Source organism: Fukomys damarensis, unplaced genomic scaffold (genome assembly GCF_012274545.1).
Source record: "Fukomys damarensis isolate Sample0158 unplaced genomic scaffold, DMR_v1.0_HiC HiC_scaffold_3, whole genome shotgun sequence".
Taxonomy (NCBI): Eukaryota; Metazoa; Chordata; class Mammalia; order Rodentia; family Bathyergidae; genus Fukomys; species Fukomys damarensis.
In genome coordinates this window covers 649,485-668,879 of record NW_022900915.1, presented here as the reverse complement: position 1 = coordinate 668,879, position 19,395 = coordinate 649,485, and the positions used below count along the sequence as shown (strand labels likewise).

The following is a 19,395-nucleotide window of genomic DNA, read 5'->3' as shown; positions in this document are numbered from 1 at the left end:
GCACTGAGTGTGAACAGGCTGTGGAACACAGAGCCATAGCTCCAGCCAGAACTCAGGAAAACTTACCTTCAGTAAACAATCACTGACATTTACAAGAGCGAGGGAAGAAGAGGCAACAGACCCTGAGGGTGTGATACAGGATCGGGGAGAAGTGAGAGATCTCCCTCCCTCCAAGGTGGGCAGAAGCACAGGCTCAGTGACGCCCAGTCTGAGCTCCGAGTAGGGAGCTGGGGCGACTGCACAGGGAGGGGACCACGAATCAGGCACAGGATGATTGATTGCAGCAGCTAGGAAACAAATTGGTTGAGAGCGAGAAGGAAAATGGATTCCTAGGGCTGTAGATGCTTTCTGGAGTAGCATTTGTGGGAGATGCAAGAAGTGGAAAAACAGAAATGAAAGAAAAAACTGCGGAGCGCAGATGAAAGTGTGTATTGTGACCCCGTTACAGGCACTGGGCTATATATATTATGGGTACACTCTTTTTTGGGGGGTACACTCTTTTTCCCATTAGACTTGTATAATGAAGATTCTTGCCCTGATTTAACTGAGGAGGAAAGTGAGAATTTCGATAATTTGATCCTAGTCGCTCAGCTAGGAAGTAATGAAAATGATACTCAGATTCAGATGTTATGTGGCGTGGGACCTTTCAGCCCAGGACAGGCGGCTGTGCTGACTTTCGAGGCTGTGAGCAGGTGAGGGCCGGGGAGACCATGAAGGGGTGGGGTGGGGCTGGGCTGGGAGAGGCCTGCTGGGTCTGCCACCGAGGGCAGAACAGAGTGAGCGAGTGCTGGGCTCTATCTGAACATCCTGTTTCTTCCTTTTGAGAGTCTTGGCAATGTGAAAGCAGAAAAGAAAAAAAAAAGATAAAAAAATGTTGGGGAGCAACAAGGAGATAATGGGAGATGGCACTCTGGCAGGGGGGGGCTTCCTGGCGAGGAGTCCAGACAGCTTTAGGGCCTCTTGAAATGGGGAAATGTGTTCTAGCATTTCAAGTCAGTTACGTCTTTGAAATGTAAACCCTTTGTCTAAGTTTTTGCATTATGTAAAGGAAAATCTTGGCAATTTTAGATTCCTTTTTCTGAATATTTTTATCTTTCTTTGAATTCATATTATGTATCAGGAGACCATGCATTTCGCAGCCAAGTACACTTGGTTAAAAAAAATCTTTATCTTCAGAACTGGTTGGGATTATGTTTTTTTTTTCTTTTTTGATTTTTATTTTTTGGTACTGGGGATTGAACTCAGGTCTTTGTGCTCAAGAGGCAGCTGGCAGAACCACTGAGTCCCCAGCCTGGCACTATGTCTTTCTAAAAATTCTGCTATTGTTATCTATTTTCTTCTCATGGCCATGTAGATGAACAAATTCTCTTCCTTTATCTTTGTAAACAAAATAAAATATGATATCTGTTAAAAAACGTTTTAACTAGTAAAAGAAAAACCAGTTTGAAAAAAATAGGTCAGCAAGACAAGGGTGTGTGTTGTTTACTGAAAGTGCCTGTTGGAAGAGTCTGAATAATGCAGATCGGCCAATGGAAAGCAGACACGATGAAGAAGTGCATTCCTCCGAGTGCACTAAATCGCGAGTCCACTCCTGAGCGGTTGGAAGCCATTGCGGTACAATTGTATCTTATTTAACTTGGCCTTTTAAATGGATCGCCGCTGGCTCTCTCTGCAAATATCAGAATTTTGTCAAACTGACCTTGCTCTTATGTTTTTCTTTTTATAAAGGTGAAGTATTTTTGATCATCCAGTGGTAACTCAGCTAATAAAGTTTAAAACAATAAATGTGGCCTAGCTCTAATGGAAAGCACATCGCTAGCGGGAAGAGGCTGACTCCTTATTATCATGTGGTAGCTCAAATAGTTCACACAGCAGGATCTCCAGAGGGGCCTGGAAAACTGGCTCAAGAAATGCAACTTTTGCAAAGATTCGCCCGCTCAGTTTTAAAAGTACTGTAAAAATAGGAGGTCAGGTCATCCAGATGAATAGATAATCATAATTAGGAAAAAACTTTGAAGTCCCCTAAATTGAGTAGAGCTGAGCAAAGTTATCCCAGACAGACAACATAATCCTTACATTGCCCCTCTCACGCTTTGCAATGAAATACATATTTTCTAAAGGAGATTTGACTTCCTCATTTTGTTTTATTTTTATCAGGGTACCCGGGTTTTCCGGGCCAATCTTGAGCATCACCTTGCTCTGTGCACGGAGCCAGGTCTCTTGTTCTGTCTGAGCCTCTGCCCCCATCTGGAACGAGTGTTTTGAATTAGGTGGTTGCCAGGTTTTGTTTGATTTGGGCCTTTGTGAATAATCTGAAGTCTAGTTAAAATTGGAAGGAAAAGGTGGTTTCTCCATGTTTTTAGTTTTATTCTGGTTTTGGCTTTAAAAAACTGTAAGATAAGACCACCCCCTGCAGAAACCAGAGTGTCCTGCTGAAGGGGGGCTGGAATCTGACCTGGCCCCTTCTGAGTCTTGCTTCAGAGCTTGGAGGAACAGAGGAAGAGAGAGGCTGGGCACAGATGACCAGAAGCTTTGGCACCAGGGCTCGTAACTGCCTCTGACTCACAGAGCCCCTTCTTGATTCTTTGAGACTGTATAAGAACAACCACTGAAAAAATGTTAGCAGCACGAGTGACTTTCATGGCTTAACGACTCACTGATTATACAATGTTTTACCAGCGTCTGTCCCGGGGCCTGAACCTGCTGACCTGGGGCCAGGGCTCCCGCCCCCAGCAGGCACAGCTTAGTAAGTGTCAGGGAATCTGGCTAGAGTTTATATTTATCTAACAGATAATTGAGGGAACTAAAAGGTCTTTTATTATCCTTATGTGGATTACGTACTTTGTAGGGTATCCACATCGTTATTGGAACCATGTGTAACCCTGTCTCACTTCTGAGCACCTTCTCTGAAAATCAGTCCACACACGCTCAGGAATGCGAACCGGACTCATTTCAGAGGCAGTGTAAACAAACACAATTAAGGAGGCAAATTTACTTCATAAATTATCTAATGCCTGCAGCGTTTAAAGTAGAACCGACTTTTGGCTGCGCCCATCTGCTCACGCGTGTGTTAGGCTGGGACCTGATTTTCCTGGAAGAATGCGTTTGAATCTCAACAGGCTCGATCTAGTCTCCCGTCTCCCTGTCCCCACTGTGAAAGGTAATTTATGGAGGTTGCTGCCTCAGAATTTTAAATACAGCATTCCTAAGAATGGAGTCAAGATAATCTCACAGAGATAAGATTGTAGGTGAAATGAGGACGTTATTTAGACAAGCGGTGCTGGAGTGAGTGGAAACTCCCAGGAGTGTCCAGTCAGTACGTGCAGTTAGTTGTACCTTTAGTTATAACGTGGAAATAACTCAAAAGCTTTGAAAAGCCCCACTGCAATCTTATTTTCATATATTCTTTCCAACACATAAGGACTTACTGTATCAGTTAGGCATCATTTTTGATTCTCACATGGATGCTGTTTCATCTTTGTCAGCTGCTGTTCTCTGTTAAAGCTGGAACTGGGTTCACGGCCAATGTCTTTCTTACCTGCAAAAACTTGGGTCCGCAATACTGATGATTTTCTTTGTGTGTGTGTGTGTGTTTGTGGTCAACAACATTTTAGATCACAAATATCCCGTCAGAAAAATGTTAATACATCCATTAACGGTGAAAATGAAACTTGTGAGAGTCGTTTTCTGAAATAGTATTTTAGGGTACTTTAAGGAATTCAAGCACTTTAGTCATCCTCACTCACTATATTACGGAGATAAAAATTAAACTATTTCGCCAGCGCCCTTGATCGCTTACATTAAAAGTGTTAAAATGTTTCACTTTGAATTAGAGAAGCAGTAAATATATTCTTTTGGCAAAAACTGAAACTAAAACTGTGGACGAAGTCCTGTTTGCAGAGCCTGTGACATTCAGGCCTCACTGCTGTCTGCTCACTCTGTCTCTCTCTCCTAACAGATCACTGCCCGTGCAGATACAGTCTGGTGGGAGCACGTTTAATAAGAAGGTCACGAGGGGCTGCTATTCCATAGTTTTCCTTTTTTGCTAAATAACAGATCTTGAGGAGTTTTCCCTGTGACTACATATAAGTAAAAATGGTTTTAAACTGTTGCTGTACTTAGTACTTTATTGTACAACTATTAAATTGTATTTTTATTCTAATTTTGATGGCTGCTAAGGTTGTTTCCATGTTTGTACAATAATAATTCTGCAACCAGCTGATGGGTGTCTCCCTACTCACGTCAGGTTGGCTGGTTTCCTACGGCTCTGCCCTCTTTATTGAAGTTTCTCCACCTGGTGAATCCAAGCCTCCTAAGCTGTGACTTTAGCCCCAGCGTTTCACAGAACAAAGGTCATTCCCTCCCCAGGAAGCATCGTGAGGACAACTCTTAAAGAAAATTAAAACGTTTATTCAGGTTGCTTTATTTCTTCAGTACTTGGCACTCAGAATAACAGGTAGGTGGTATTTGATAAATAGTTTTGTTGAATAAGTAAATATTTTGGGGATAAGGAGAAAATTGCACCACAAATGCAAGAAGCCAAGATTTCATGAATTGCTTTTTTGATCCTAGATGAAGTAAAAGTTGTACCTGGATTTTATTTCCTCTTAACACACAGGAGGTGGTCCACCAAGGATGTTGGGGTCTAGCTCATTGCTCTAATTCAGGGTTCTGATTTTTGAGGGTGCAGTCGAGTGAAATGTGCTGTCCACCTACTAGATGCTGAAGAAACATTAGAAAAACGCACGGTAGTCCGGGGATCCCTGACTTCTAGGTGCGAGGTCCAGAGTTCAACCCCCAGTACTAAAAAAAAGAGAGAAAAGTCACAGTAAAACCCGTTATTCTGTATGATTAATATGCAGTCATAAAATATAGGGAGAAAACGATTAGATTATGATATAACTTTAATTTTCACAGAATTGAAAAGTAGAAAGAATTTAAATATGTGCTGATAAGTTCATCTCAAAACTGTGGGTAAAATGAAGTCAGAGAGGAACACAGTTTGTCACAGTAAAAGGACGTGTGGATTGATCTAGGTACTGATCTTGTTTCTGAGGGGCTGCTTTGAGAGGAGGTCTCCCTACGAAGTCATCACACTTGAGACCTTCCTGTTCAGACTCCCGGGTGCGGGGGTCACAGGTGTGTCCCACAATGCCTGGCTCCTTAGGTAAGAAGCTTAGATATTAAAGGCAGAAGCTGAGCATTAAGGGAAAATTAATCTGGTGATTATTTACTAAAGATTTTACTATATATATTTTTTTTAATTTTTTTTTTTTGGAACCAGGATTGAACTCGGGACCTTGCACTTGTGAAGCAGGCAGTAGACCCGCTGGGCTAAATCCCCGGCCCTTACACTGGTTTTTATAGGAAGGCAGGGATGTACAGTGTCAGTTTGTCAAGTGCCCCAGTCCAGTTGCTGCACGGCCAGAGAATCCATGAAACTGTTTCAATCAGAAGAATTCTTTTAAGATTGTTGCAGAGGTAAGGGGAAAAAATGAGAATCAAGACGTGCCATGTAGAGGTACATGATCCCAACAATGAACGTAACTGTACTGTATCCCTAAAATGTACCAATAAACTCAATAAAATTAAAAAAAAAAAAGATTGTTGTGCAGTGCTTCCCAGGGCTGGGGCGGAGGAGACAAATTTAGAATATAAATTGTGAAGGGACAAGAGGAATGTGTGTACATACGAACAGTATTTGTTCTTTAAAACTCCTATCTTTTAGTGAGAGTAAAGGTCACAAGAGAATGCAAACCTTGCAAAAAATTGTTTTCGACTGAAAGGAAAAGCTTCAGAAATTTAAAAACCTGGTGTGGTGGCGCATGCCTGTAATCCTAGCACTTGGGAAGCAGAGGCAGGAGGGCTTTGAGTTTGAGGCCAGCCTGTGCTACACAGTGAGACTGTACCAAAAAGAACAAAGCAATAAATAAACAAATAAATAAATTTGAAAAATTAAAAGTAAAAGATGTATAAACCTTCAAATTGTTTATCACCGTGGAGCTGGGTAATTTACTTTCATGATTTAAAATATTTGAACTTTGAACATGTGAAATATTTTTACCTACATGGAATCCAGTTATGATTACTTGAATTACTATTTTCTCTTTTTTCCTCATTGAGTCTATCAGTACATTTTAGGTATACAGTACAGTTACATTCATTATTGGGCTCTTGTGCCTTTACATGACAAGTCTTGGTTCTCATTTTTTCCCTTGTCCCTGCTTTCCCTTCACCCCTCCTCCCCTCCCCATTTACAAACACTTTATTTCCATTTTTTCATGTTTTTTTTCCTTTTCCCTTATTACTTTTCCCCTACCCTTCCCACTTCCCCTACACCGTTAGCCCTTTTCTTCCTATTTCACACTGTCAATTATATCCTTAGGATCTTATGTACTATTATAGTTTTTCATACCAGAGAAACTATTCTGCAAAATTACTGTTTTCTTAAAGTCAATGTGGCTTTAATTAAATCAGCAGAATTTTATTTAAAAATAAAATAAAATTTGAGTAGAGCTCCAGAAAAGATTTCATTCTTAGATTTTTCTTATGTTGGTATATTCCTACAATTTCCTTAATAATGACAGTCTTTGCTTGTGAATTCTTATTTAAGGGTGCTATGGTGTCTGTGTGCTCATTACTATGCTATGTTCACTTCACTATACTATTAGATTTTGGTCTTACACTCTGAAGGCTCTTTGAAAAGCATTACTTTAGTAAATATCTCATGATCTCTATAAAGTGATAACGTTATTGATTTTAGGACCAAGGGATTCTGTAACGTATTTGTGTCAATGCCATTATCCCCCCGCCCTGGTACTGGGGATCGAACTCGGGACCTCGCTCTTGCCAGGCAGACATGGTGCCACTGAGCTACATCCCAGGCCCAGTGCCATCATCTCACTCTAAAGGAAACCATACATAATGATGTCTCTTTCTTCTAGATAATTTGAACAACAGCTGTAATCTGCTGAGATCTACTACGTGCCAGGACCAACGTGAAGGTAGAGCAAGCTCCTGTGACAGGAGGCGGGGCAATGACGAGTGGCTGAAGGAATGCAGGGATTTGTTCCTCTCTAGTAAGTCTGGCTGGATGCTGTGTAGCACGCAGGCTCACAGAGTGTACTTGGGTCACACGGTGCAGTTCCAGGGAGCAGGGAGTGGGAAGTGAGTGTGGAAGGTCGTGGGTGTGAGGGCTACAGTCTAGAAAGTGTCGCTGTGCTGGCCTTCCGCTGGCCGCAGCTTCAGTGCACCTCCGTACACGGCTGCAGACTGGGAACCGTGGTTTCTGCCGGGCAGCCGGCTCCACCACGGCCGCCACCGTGAGAGCAGAGCACAGGTTCTGCCGTGGTATTTTGCGGTTCTACAGTTATCTGATTTTTTTATTTTTATTTTTTTGACAGTGCTAGAGCTTGATCCCAGGGCCTTGTGAATGCTAGGTAAGAACACTGTACCATTGAGCTAAATCCCCACCCAGCCCCACAGCACCTGGTTTACTAACTACTCTGAACTATGGGATTTTGTAGAATGGGTGGCCCAGGTTTAGAGGCTACGTGTTTTCCCACGGTTCTAAAGCCTCCTCCTCTCCCCGCTCTTTTCCTTTCCTCCCCTTTTCTTTTCCTTCTCCCTCCCCTCTCCTCCCCTTCCTTCCTTTCCTCTTCCTCACCCAACCTTTTTTTTTTGAGACAGGATTTCACTCGAGCGGAGGCTCGCTCTGAATTTGGGACCCTCCTGCTTTAGCCTTCAAGGGCTGGGATTATAGGTGTGTGCCGCCATGCCTGGCTGGTTATACAGCTTTTAAGGGTCATAATTTGAACCTAGCCTTGTTGACTTGAAGGTCATGTTCTTAATATCTATGCCATACAGCATAACAATATAGCTCAGTCAGTTGAGTTAACTGAATTGTAAATGCTTCTTAAAACAGATTTCCCATGGAGCCATTACACCTACCCTTTACAGAGGGTGTTGTTGCCGGGCACGGTGGTGCACGCCTGTAATCCCAGCACTCGTGAGGCTGAGGCAGGAGGATCACTGTGAGTTCGAGACCAGCCTGGGCTACATAGTGAGTTCCAGGTCAGTCTCAACTACATAGTGAGACCCTGTCTCAAAAAACAAAATGAAACAAAACAAAACAAACAAACAAAAAATCCAACAAAGGGTGTTGTTTGAATTGACAATCTTCAGTCTCATTACAACCACAGATGCTTCTGGGGCTGGGGATTTTGCTCAGTGGTGCCGCTGCCTGCCTCACAAGTGCAAGGACCAGCGTTGGATCCCTGTACCAAAAAGTAAATATATAAATAAATAAAAGTAAAGGACATTCTGGAAATTTTCTAATTAATGCAGTTACTTTCATTCGAATGAGTTTGTCTAATTGTAACCCACTTTGAAGGGTTCAGGCTGCTGCACCCACAACCCTTTCGAGCACCTTTTCCCTCACTTTCCTCAATTGCAGAGACAGAAAAGACCAGATTCTTTATGTCTCGTTCATCTGTCACAGATACAGGCCTGCATGAGCTCTGGAAAGAAGTCTAAGATTGGCTTATCTTTTGCAGAAAAAAGGACAAATCCCCTCTAGCAGCAGGCTGTGGGCGTGCACCCCTGACTTCCCGAGAACATGGGTGTGATTTTGGGCAGTGCGCAGTAGCCAGTTTATGAGCTGTGGACCAGGCGTGCCGAAATGTGGGGTGGGAGCTGGGAAGTCGCTCCCGAACCTCCCCGCATGCCCTGTGGTGAGCTTATCTGTCTTTGAGTCTGGGATATAACTTCGTAGTAGAAGAGTTTCCTAGCATGTGGAGGCTTTGATTTCCATCAGTACCCCTGAAAATAGCAACGACAACAAAAACGGTCAGGAAACAAGCACTACAAGGACTTCCCGTCCTCCCTCCCTCCTTCTTTCCCTCCCTTCCCTTCTCCCCTAGCTCCCTTTTCCCCTTCCTTTCTTTTCAATTAATGACTTACTCATTTGTATCACGCTAGGACTGTATCTTCAGCTCCTTTTATTTTTTCGTTTTGAGAGAGGGTCTTGCTGGGTTGCTAATGCTGGTCTTGAACTTGCACTCCTCTTGCCTTGCTGTTGGGTCACAGCAGCCCGTGTGTTTCTGAAGAGGTGTGGCTTCCTCAGAAGGGAAGGCACAGCTTTGTTTTTCCGCTTGGTCCTGTCGTGTGCCCAGAGGTTCTCGGTTCTTCATTCTGCCCTACTCATTCATTATCCCAAGCAAGTCTGAGCGTTCTGGGCTTGGTGCTCACTTCTGGAGTAAAACTCAACAACCAAGCTTTTGGCTCAGTTGACAGAATGCTGTTTCGTGAGGTTTTCAGATGGTGTGTCTTTGTGACCTTCTGGTGCGACGTGAGGAGAGGAGATGGTCTGGTGTCTGTGTCCGGGGCCCTGGACCCCTGCTCGAGTAAGATTCATGAAGCTCTAAATACTTTCTTGCAGTAAGACTATTACTCTTCTGGATTCCAAAATGCAGAAGCATAAATCTTACTTTCTTCCTTATCCTTTTTTTTCTTCTTCCACCTCTTCTTCTAACAGCATCTCTCCTCTTCTCCTGCTGTCTCTCTCTGCCTGCCCCCTTTTTCTTCTTGTCTGAGAACTCAGGAGAGTGACTCAAATCTTTCCCACTAGAGTGAAATGTGTTAATTTAATGATCTCACTGAATTTATAAAAACAACATCATGAAACACATAAATATTTCACTTCCAGTGTGTTTTATTAAATACATTGAGTGACCTAAACTCACTCTTTTATGGTCAGATAAGTCAAATATGATCCATGTGAACTCACAGAGGACACAGTGTAGGAAAAGAATGAAAACATTTCAAGAGGCAGAAATCCATCTGTGATTGCCATGTTCCTTGTGCCTTATGATCCAGGCCAAGGACCTTCTCAGTGAACATATTTTCCCTCTTAGGTTGATGTATATTGACAACCACCCATGGGCACTAATCTTTAAGGGTAGACTGTGGCTTGAAGGGGGCAGAGGCAGGTCCTGCGCTATATTTCACTAAGGCACACTGGCCATGAAAATAACAGTTATTGCTGTTAGCACTCAGTGGTCAATGCCTTTCAGTGTGTAGAGGGAGAGTTACATAAATTACATTTAGACCAGCTTCTTTGAAACTGTGACAAGGTGGAGGTAGGTGGGGAAGCCCAGGTTGAATTATCCCCATGTTCTATAGTTGTTCTTAGGAAAACAGTTGGAACGGCAGGCACACCAGGGTACAAATGTAAGCAATATTCAACCCCATCTGTTAATAAAGTGTGAGATCTGCTTGCTGGTGCCCTCGTAAGCTATGCCTCATAAGCATTGCGGTTTCCAAAATTATTCCAAGTTAGGCACTGCTACAAGTAAAATATGCTGCTGGCTGTGAAATAATGAGAGGGATAATAAATATATAACGCTTGGAATCTCCTGATGAAAAATGAAAGAGATTTTATGAACTCAACCGGTCGACTCAGATGGAAAACCCCCAGCGTGCTCACCATGATTAATGCCCAGGCCTTCCTTGTGAGAACCTCAGATTCAATTTCCTATCCTGATAGCTGTTCTGGAGGCAGCTAAGCTCGGGTCATAACAGAGACGTGAGTTCTGTGGCCCCGGTGAGAGACATTGCAAGGTCAGAGCTGCTCTGCGTCTGTGTGTGCCCCAAAGCATCACGTGTCTGTGCATAATGGGTGCAAAGCCTGGCAGGATGCTCAACGGCAGTAGTGTCGCACTTCGGTGTGTCCGTACAGAGTGTTCTCTCATCACCCTCCTGTTCCTCTCCACCCTGGGAAGTACAGGTCCTGTAAGATCATCTCACAGAGGAGGAAAGAGAGGCTTAGAGAGTCCTGCCCAAGGTCACCTGGTTGGTCACCGGCAGAATTTAAGGGAAATCCGGATTTATTATTGCTCTTTCTGAAAATCACTTCAGTGTTATTGTTTCCTTAGGCTATTGTTAAACACACAAGCACACAGACAGACACACACACACACACACACACACACACACACACACACTCTGTGAGGTTTGAACAAATCAGGCATCCTGTCTAAACTAATTCATTTCATGAGATCATCTTTCCACACTCCATTTCACATTGCCTGTGGAGACATAAACCTAGTCTTGAGTAAAAGAGTGAAGACTTTGGTCCTTCATTTGGTCCTAAATGTCATGCAGAAAATGTTTTCATAACTCAATGCGAGCCCTGGAAGGCTGCTTTGCTTAACTTTCAAATACTGCCAGCCAGAAGACTTATCACTCTAAAGGGTTTTACAGAGTAGGCTGAGTCCTGATGGGAAATTTAAGCCCAAGAGGGTGTTACTCTACATAAGCCTTTGTAAGAATTCTTCCTCAGCTGGAAATTCTGGCCTATGGGTTCCCAAGCAAGCTTAATTTAGCAGACGGTTAGCTTTTATGAATCACCAACAGGGTTGTACAACCTCATCTCACATTTCTTGAGTAAAAGAATGTCTCCTAATTAATCATTAAGGAAAAAAATAGAAGAATAAAGTAAGAGCAAAATTACATGTTTGTCTTACTCTAGATAACATTTTAAGCTCTTTGACCCTGCTGAACCCAAAGAAACCTGTCTGTGACGCCAAAAAGTAAAATAGATTGCCAGGTCATTACACCTTGCTGGATCAGACCTCCTTTCACATTCAATAAATGATGTGTGATTAGGGGGTCTGCCATTAACATCCCAAGGGAGGCTGTGATAGGAGACTGTTTTCTCTCTCCTCTGAGCCCTGGGTGGAGGCTGAGGGCCACTGTGTTCTAATCTACTGTCATTCATCCCTTCAGGCAAGAGCTCTGGCGGCTTCTGAGTGAATGGTTGGACACCCTTGTCTGAGACTGTTTTCCTGGTTATCAGTGATGCTCTTGGAGTGTAGGACATGTGTACTTTGTGGTTGGTATGTGATGGTACACCCTCTTCCTACACAGTGGTTTCTGTTTTCACATAGTCATGCTTTTAGGAAAAGATTTCAAAGTTCCCTTTACTCTTTCTCAGTATCGGGGGTTGAACCCAGGGCCTTCACACCGAGCTGCATCACCAGCCCCTCTTTTAATTCAGGCTGTACTTGAACTTGTGATCTTCCTGCTTCAGCTTCCTAAACTGCTGAGATTATAGGCCTGTAGCTCCATGCCCAGATTCAAAGATCCTTGTAAAAGCAGACATACATCTGGAAGTGACAGTCATCCCTTCCCTCTTATTCATGCCCCACGACAGCTTTTCTCAATCTTTAGTGTGCAAGAAATCATCTGAAGGGCACGCAAGGCAGATCATTGGGTTGGGGATGAGCAGATAATTTACATTTTTATCAATTCTCATGTTACACTGCTGTAAGGGAACCCATACTGAGAAGCACTGTTCTAGAGTTAAAATGTCTTTTCTTTTCCTCTCTCTCTTTTAAATTGAGAGTGTCTCACCACGCAGTTCAGGCTAGACTTAAACTCAGCATGTAGCCTAGACTGGCTTCTGAAACTGCAGTGATGCTCTGGCCTCAGCCTCCCGAGCGTGGGGACGACAGGTGTGTGCCGCCACGCGCAGGTAGAGTTAAAATTTCCAGTGAATTATTTACTTTGGGGGGATTTGAGGAAATGAGAACAAGGATAGCAGGCTGTGATGCAGAAAGGGGAATAACAAAGGATTCAGAGCGTAGGAGTGACGTATGGAGAACAGATGCAGGTTGGGGTCCCTACAAGGAGAACCCTGCACGTCTATGGGGCGAGAACACGGAATGGTTCCCTAAGCAGATGGAAGAGGACCTCGTCTACAGCCCTGGGACCGACAGTTGCCACCTATGGCCTTTTCTATTCTCTCTCTCTCTCTTTCCCTCTCTTTTGTTCTTCCTCAGCACAGACAACTGCCATCACACCCCACTTAGCCTCCCCTTTCGAACGCAACACTTAAAGAACGACAAACACCATGTGAACCCTTTGACTGCGAAGGGAAACTGTTTAGAGAAACAAACTATAAGCAAGATATGAATTATATAGGTTTTGTTCTTAAATGACCAGGAAACGCTACCTCCCTTTAAAGTTGACTTTCTTCCAACGGATCATGCCGGTAAGCATGGGGGGAGAGGTCTGCAGAGGAAGGGAAGGACTTGAGGCCGGCTGTGCTTGGGTGTGGGGTCAAGATCCCCTTGGGTCCCCGGAAGAGCCTCAGACATGGAGCTCCTTAGCAGGGGTCCTCGGAAACCTCTGCCAGACCATCCTGACCAGACTGACAAGTTCAGGGCTGCTCTTCGCTGCTTCAGAAATGGAAGATGAAGAGCGTCGGCTGACTCTTTGAAGTGTGTTCCTGTGGGCCGGGGCCTCACAGCTGCTCAAACCTGAAAGTAATTATTTCACCATTGCAATGACTCAGCTGGGGTTGGAACTTCAGCAGATTGGGACTTGGCTATTTTTAACGCATGAATTCAAAAATAGTTGAGAGGTGTGGCTCAGAACGTAGCCTGCCCTGAAGACTGTGCTCTTATGTGGTTGGCAGCCATCCTGGCTCCTCAAATCCTGATCCTTCTCTCCTGGGTGGTACCCCATTGTGCAGTCTCCTGATTTTCCTGTGTTTCTCCATGGTCAAACATTGCCTCTTATTCCCAACCACACACTAAAACCATAAGTGACTCTGACCATGTGATTTGATAAACGCCACACTTGGCTTTTTCATATCCTTCACAACTCACTAATTACCTCTTCGTAGAAATCTTCTCCAACTGTGCAGTGTAATGAAGCAGACCCTCTTTTATCATCTCAGGCTGCTTATTTTCTCCACATCATTTCCTACCCTCTGAAATGGCTTCTTTCACGTATTGGTTGACTAGTTCCCAACAGACCCCAGCAGAAGCTCCGTGCAAGCTGAGATCTTGTCCCTTTTGCTCCCTACACTGTCTGCAGGACCTAAATGCAGGCCTGACACATACAGGTGCTCAAAGGTATTTATGATCACAAGGATGCGTTCCAGCCCAGATGAACACTGGTAAGTCTCGTGGGTTAATCCTATGGGATAAGACACATTTAAAAGAGACCCTTAATTCCTCAACTCAGAGGAAGGTAACACTCAGGAGCTTGGAGTTCCTTGAAGGAGGCCCCTGGAGTGTTTGTGCCACTCTGTGTGTTGCTCAGCATGACAAGCAGGTAACTCCCGCATGGTTCACTAAGATGCTGGCACTGCTCTCTGTCACAGAAAGGAGTTTCTAGTCAAAAAGCCTAGTTAGGACTCACTGAGTCGGTGGGAAAACCTCCTTAGCCAAAATTTGACCTACCCGCCCTGTAAAGAGAATTTTTTTCTGACAACAATCATCCATCACTGGGTAACAGACTTTAGAGTACAGTGGTATATTATTTCACTGAAGCTCAGTACTTAGGTAAAATAAAAGTTTAAATTTCAATACATGAAATCTACTCATCTTTGCCAAAACTGCATCCTTATCAATTTCTTTGTCCTTTCTGTTCCCCAAAAGAACAAGGTAAGGTAGGCAAATAATGGAAGACAGTGATTGTAATCTTTTCTAGGCTTCGTAGTGATAATCAAGCTTTTGCTGTTTGCCTACACTCTGAGTTTATAAAGAGACATCTCAAGTCTGGAAAGGTGTTTATTTCTCAATCATAGTACCTCCCCAGGAAGATAGTCTGTGGTGACAGTATACAGTGTGTTCCCAGGGCCCCTGTGGAATACACATCCTCCGGCACCACTCTAGACTCGAGGTAACGGAGGGTTGGGCTCTCTCTGCAGGTGATTGGGTCAACTGGCTGCTGCCTCAGGCCAAACTCTAGCTCTGTGGTTACAGGAATCAGACACTTTGTGTATTGGCCAGTCCTTCAGGGGATACTGATGTATGCTGATGATTATAACCAGTGTCTAGAGTCATGGTGCTCACTGTGCGAATCTGAGGTCTGACGCCATCGGCGAAGCCTAGACCTTTTGAGAACTGCAGAACTACGGACCCCATCTCAGACCTACTGAATCAGAAACAGTTTAATAAAATCTCCAAAGAATTTTTATGAAAGTCTGAGATACACTTGATTTAGAACCTACTTAGATTGTCATATGAAAAAACAGAAGATATTGAAATACTCTATCTTGTATTTGAACTATAGATTTAGTAGCTAGGTTGTGTTTTTCTTAATCTTACATATTTCAAGGATATGAGGAACCTGAATTTCTTTTCCTATAACACTTTTTCTTGAAGTGTGTTCTGCAGATGAATCCTCTAGAGTTTTAAAATTCATCTCCTTCCACATCCCTCGATTCTACTAAATACAAACAGATCTGAGAATCTGAATTTTTAACAAGCATCCTGTGGATACTTATATACTTTAAAGATGGAGAACTTTGTCTTGAAAGCATAGTAACCCATGAAGGTCCTAAATAAAGGCCTCTCGTTGATGTTGCATAAGATCCTCTTTTTCTCATGTTATTTTCCACCAAATTATTTTTCTATGAAGCATATAAAATGTCATGAAAAATTAAAAATGAGATCCAGGAGAACTTATCCTTCCATTTCCGCTCCTGCATGCTCTCGCCTCCCTCCCATTTTGTTGCAGTCTCATGAGAGCTGCCAAGAAATCCACACTGGTTAACAAATGGCTAATTGACAGTCACCCATCTGTTGAGATTTTGGCTGTTTTTGTCTAGTCAATGATCGTTAAGTTTTGTTTCCCCTCATGGGGGAAAGCTGCGACATACTGATAACCTGACAGTTTTAGAAAGATTTCTGACTTGTTACTTATGCACACTAACCAAATATTTCTTTAGGCTAGTGGGCCTGTCCCATATCTAATTTCTATCTACATATATTGGGTTTTAGTTTTACAGTGACAAACAGTGCAAGCATATTTTTTGAGTCAGATTTTTGCTATGTAGTTCAGACTGTCCTTGAACTTACTATGTAGCTGAGGCTGGCCTCGAACTTGCGGCAATCCCCCTGCCTCAGCCTCCTGAATGCTGGGCTTACAGGCATGCACCACCATGCCTGGCATAAACAATACAATTTTGGGGGGGTAGTGGCATATAAATTGCAGCTCACTGTTTGCAGAAACAAGTGGCTGGCAAATCATGATTTGCCCCACTAAGTTTACATAATTCTTTCTCCTCTGCGTTTTGTTTCCTTATATGCTTTGTGATCCCTCTGGTATATAAAATATTAAAAAACATTTTCAGGACGAGAATGGCAAGATCCAAGAGTGTGCCCTGAGGTTTTCGTGGCTCAAGGCTCTGACTAGACACAGCCTCAGTAGATCAGCCTTGAAACAGCACGTGGGCAGTGCAACTGAGCTTTGCAGCTTTGTGTGGAAAAAAAAAAAATCTCTCTTTGGACAGAGTCTGCATCATGAGTGTGGGATATCAGAGTGGCTGTGTGGTTCTGTTCTTGTTCCTCTCTCCTGCCTTCTTGTGCTTGGCCAGTGATCACTCATTTTCCTTGAAGGTTGGCCTCTTGTTAAGGGTGTGACTCACATGTAGAAATGTCCACTTTCCAGTAATTTCTGCTTTAGGAATGAGCATACAGGTCTTGTCTGAGCATTTAGAGGCCTTTGGGTTTATGCACAAAGATCTAGGATGATCAATTTTCACACAGAATAAACAAAACTTACCTTACAGGTGTAAATTATAAGAATTAACTATACATTCAATGTGTCTCATCTATGGTCTACTATGTATGGGGGCCAAGCGCTAATGATACCGCTCTTAGCAAATCAGATCTCATTTTGGTTTTCATGTCATTTGGATTATAATGGCAGAGATGGGCATTTGGTTACATTATCATAAAAATAAAAGTGCAATTATAATGTGATGAGTGCTAAGCTGGTTCAGGAAGGCTTCTTTAAGAGAGGTTTGAATTGAGACTGGCAGGAAAGGTAAGAATTAATTAAGGGAAAGAGAGAGTAGTTTAGCCAGCATGAAGAGAAAGATGGTGCAAAAAAAGAAAAACAAGAGGAGTACAACGGTGTGAGGGCCAAGGCTGGGCCTCCCCTGGGAGCATCTGGCGAGGGGTCCATTTAGTCCATAGAGTCTGAATTAATTAATTAGTTCCCCAATAAAAAACAGCACAGGGAGAGTCCATCATCAGTACCAGGACAGCCATAGAGCAGGAGGGCCCCAGAGCTCAAGAGCTGTGCCTCTCCATTTCTTTAGCCCACAGCAGTTACAGCCACGTGGCAAACACACCTACTAAAACGCTGCAGTGTTCTTTAGCAGTTGTCGTCTTATCTGCTTACTGAGACGTGGACTAACCATCCTCTGTGTGACCTTGGCCATGTCTCGCATGCATGGTGAGGTGTTAGGTCACTCTTAGCTCTCAGTCCCTGAGAGAGGGGTCAGGGCCGTCAGTGTCCTCAGGTGCACTTATGACTCCTGGGCTTTGATGCTCATCAGAAGTGGCACCCCACAAATGAGACAGCTAGCATGGGGAGAAGAGGACCATGAACTAAATTTCAAACAAGCAGAATATGACATTCTTAGATATTCTTAAGAAAAGAGGTGACCAAGGCAGATGTTTGGAATATTAATATATATTTATGTGTAGATGACCTTCAAAGCAATAAAAGTTGGAAAAACTTACATAATCATTAGTATAAGGCGAAAAGGGAAATTCTCTAGTTTTAATAGCAGAGAAGAGGATAGATCAACAAAGGATACAGAGAAAAACTAGCCAGAGAGGTAGGAGTAAAATCAAAAGAGTATACTGTCTTGAAGTGTTTGGAGAAGGGGCCAAAGATGAGCTTCTGAATAGAAGGGATTTAAAAATGCCTTCTGTCCATAAACAGGCTCAAGAGAGAAAGGCTCAGGCCATACACAGAGAAAGGAGAGCGATGAAAACCTCCTGAGAAGGTAAGTAGAGAAGAAATCTGAAGCTCACCTTGGCGGTTGCCTCTGCAGAAAACGGGGAGCAGGTTTCCTGTAAGAGTACTTCACGAATTTTAGTTTAGTCCAGAGTTACCTAGAAGACTTGTTAAAATAAAAATTTTGCCTCTTTTCCCAGAATTTCTATTCTTTGGGGCCAGAGTGCAAACTGAGAATTTGCCTTCCTAAGAATCCCCGCATGATGCTAACGCTATTGGTCCAAGCACCTCACTTTGCCCTGTATCAACTGTGTTAGAGCCATTCTATATAATTTTTGGGAAAATCATTTCAGAATTAAATTATGATTAGTAGCGTCTAAGGCCCAATGTCTTCTTGCCCACCAGCCAGCTCTGGCAAGCAGAAACAACTCCATTTTGCCTCTGGTCACAAGTTGAGGCCTCAATGGTCCCGTGAGGCTGCGACACTCAAGGGCAAGAGAACATCGGCTCGAGACAGCTTGGTTCTTTGAGAATTGAGTAGTAATAAACGTGGGAGAAGGACAGACTCCTGATTAGCCTGCTGTTTTGTCCCACCTACTGTTGTAAGATTGCTTTGCCCATCTCACTCTTCTCATCGACATGAGATCCTCATCAACGTAGGATCACTGCCACCCTCGGAGTCCCCCCCCCCGCTCCTTTGGATTATTGAGTGCACCCAATAAAGAGTGGCTAGCTTGGAGTGCCTTTGTCTGGGCCCACTCTGAGGTACTGACCTCCCAGCACTCCATGTATTGTGATGTTATACAAGTCTCTATTGCCTCTCTTTCTTTAGCCCTCGCTGTCCCCTTTCTAGGCAGATTGGATTGATCGGCCTCTGATAAAACCGGACGTGGGTTTAATGCAGTAACAGATAATCCCTTCTGTTTTACTAAGGTAGTCCAAAGAGTCCTGAAACCTTCTGTAATCATTTTGAAGGAGGAGAAAAGGTTCCGAGGTCCTTTGCCGAAAGTAAAGGAAATTAGGGAAGATGGAAGCTTGAGGAGAGCAGAGAATTGTGAAATATTCTTTGTGAAGGGTGAGAACTCGAGTTGGCCTGAGAAATACAATAGCGTTACTATGCAAGGTTGGAGGTCATCTTGAGAGTGGTGGTCTTGGATTTATGGTTGACAAGTACCTGTGTGTGTGTGTGTCTGCGTCATGATGTGTTATCCACTGAGACGCGGGCCTGGAGAGTCGTGGGTTCCATCCGGATTAGCACTTTGTAATATGTGTATGATGAAAACAGAAGGGAACAAGGTAGCTGGCAAAAGGTTTTACAAGAATCACTGACACGATGGATAAGGCAATGAAGTGGGATGTAGAGGAGAGGACTAGTGGGTCGGGAAAGCACAGCTATCGGTGGCACAGTGGCCAAAGTCAGTGTTGGTGAGACTCGACGCACAGACACTGAAAAGGGACATCTGCATCTAGAGTGAGATGCACTGGTCAAGGATTATAAAGACGGAGTGACCAGGGAGGGGTGATGCCAGAGCAAAACTGCAAGTGAGCAAGAGAGTGACTACACGAGTTAAGGAACCACGAATCCAGTCTAGTTTTCCTTTCTAGCTCTACTCAAGTACACTTGAC

At 43.5% G+C, this 19,395-nt stretch overlaps 1 long non-coding RNA gene across 2 annotated transcripts; it reads left to right on the top strand.

Moving 5' to 3' along the window:
- The first annotated feature begins 4,310 nt into the window (after positions 1–4,310).
- On the top strand, positions 4,311–18,544 carry LOC117287037. 2 transcript variants are annotated; one of them, XR_004518208.1, is made up of 4 exons: positions 4,311–4,456; positions 6,945–7,079; positions 17,755–17,818; positions 18,175–18,544. It is a non-coding gene; the product is annotated as an uncharacterized LOC117287037 (long non-coding RNA). The 2 variants fall into 2 exon arrangements; XR_004518207.1 differs by having other exon boundaries at positions 4,314–4,456; positions 17,755–18,544.
- The last annotated feature ends 851 nt before the right edge of the window (positions 18,545–19,395 follow it).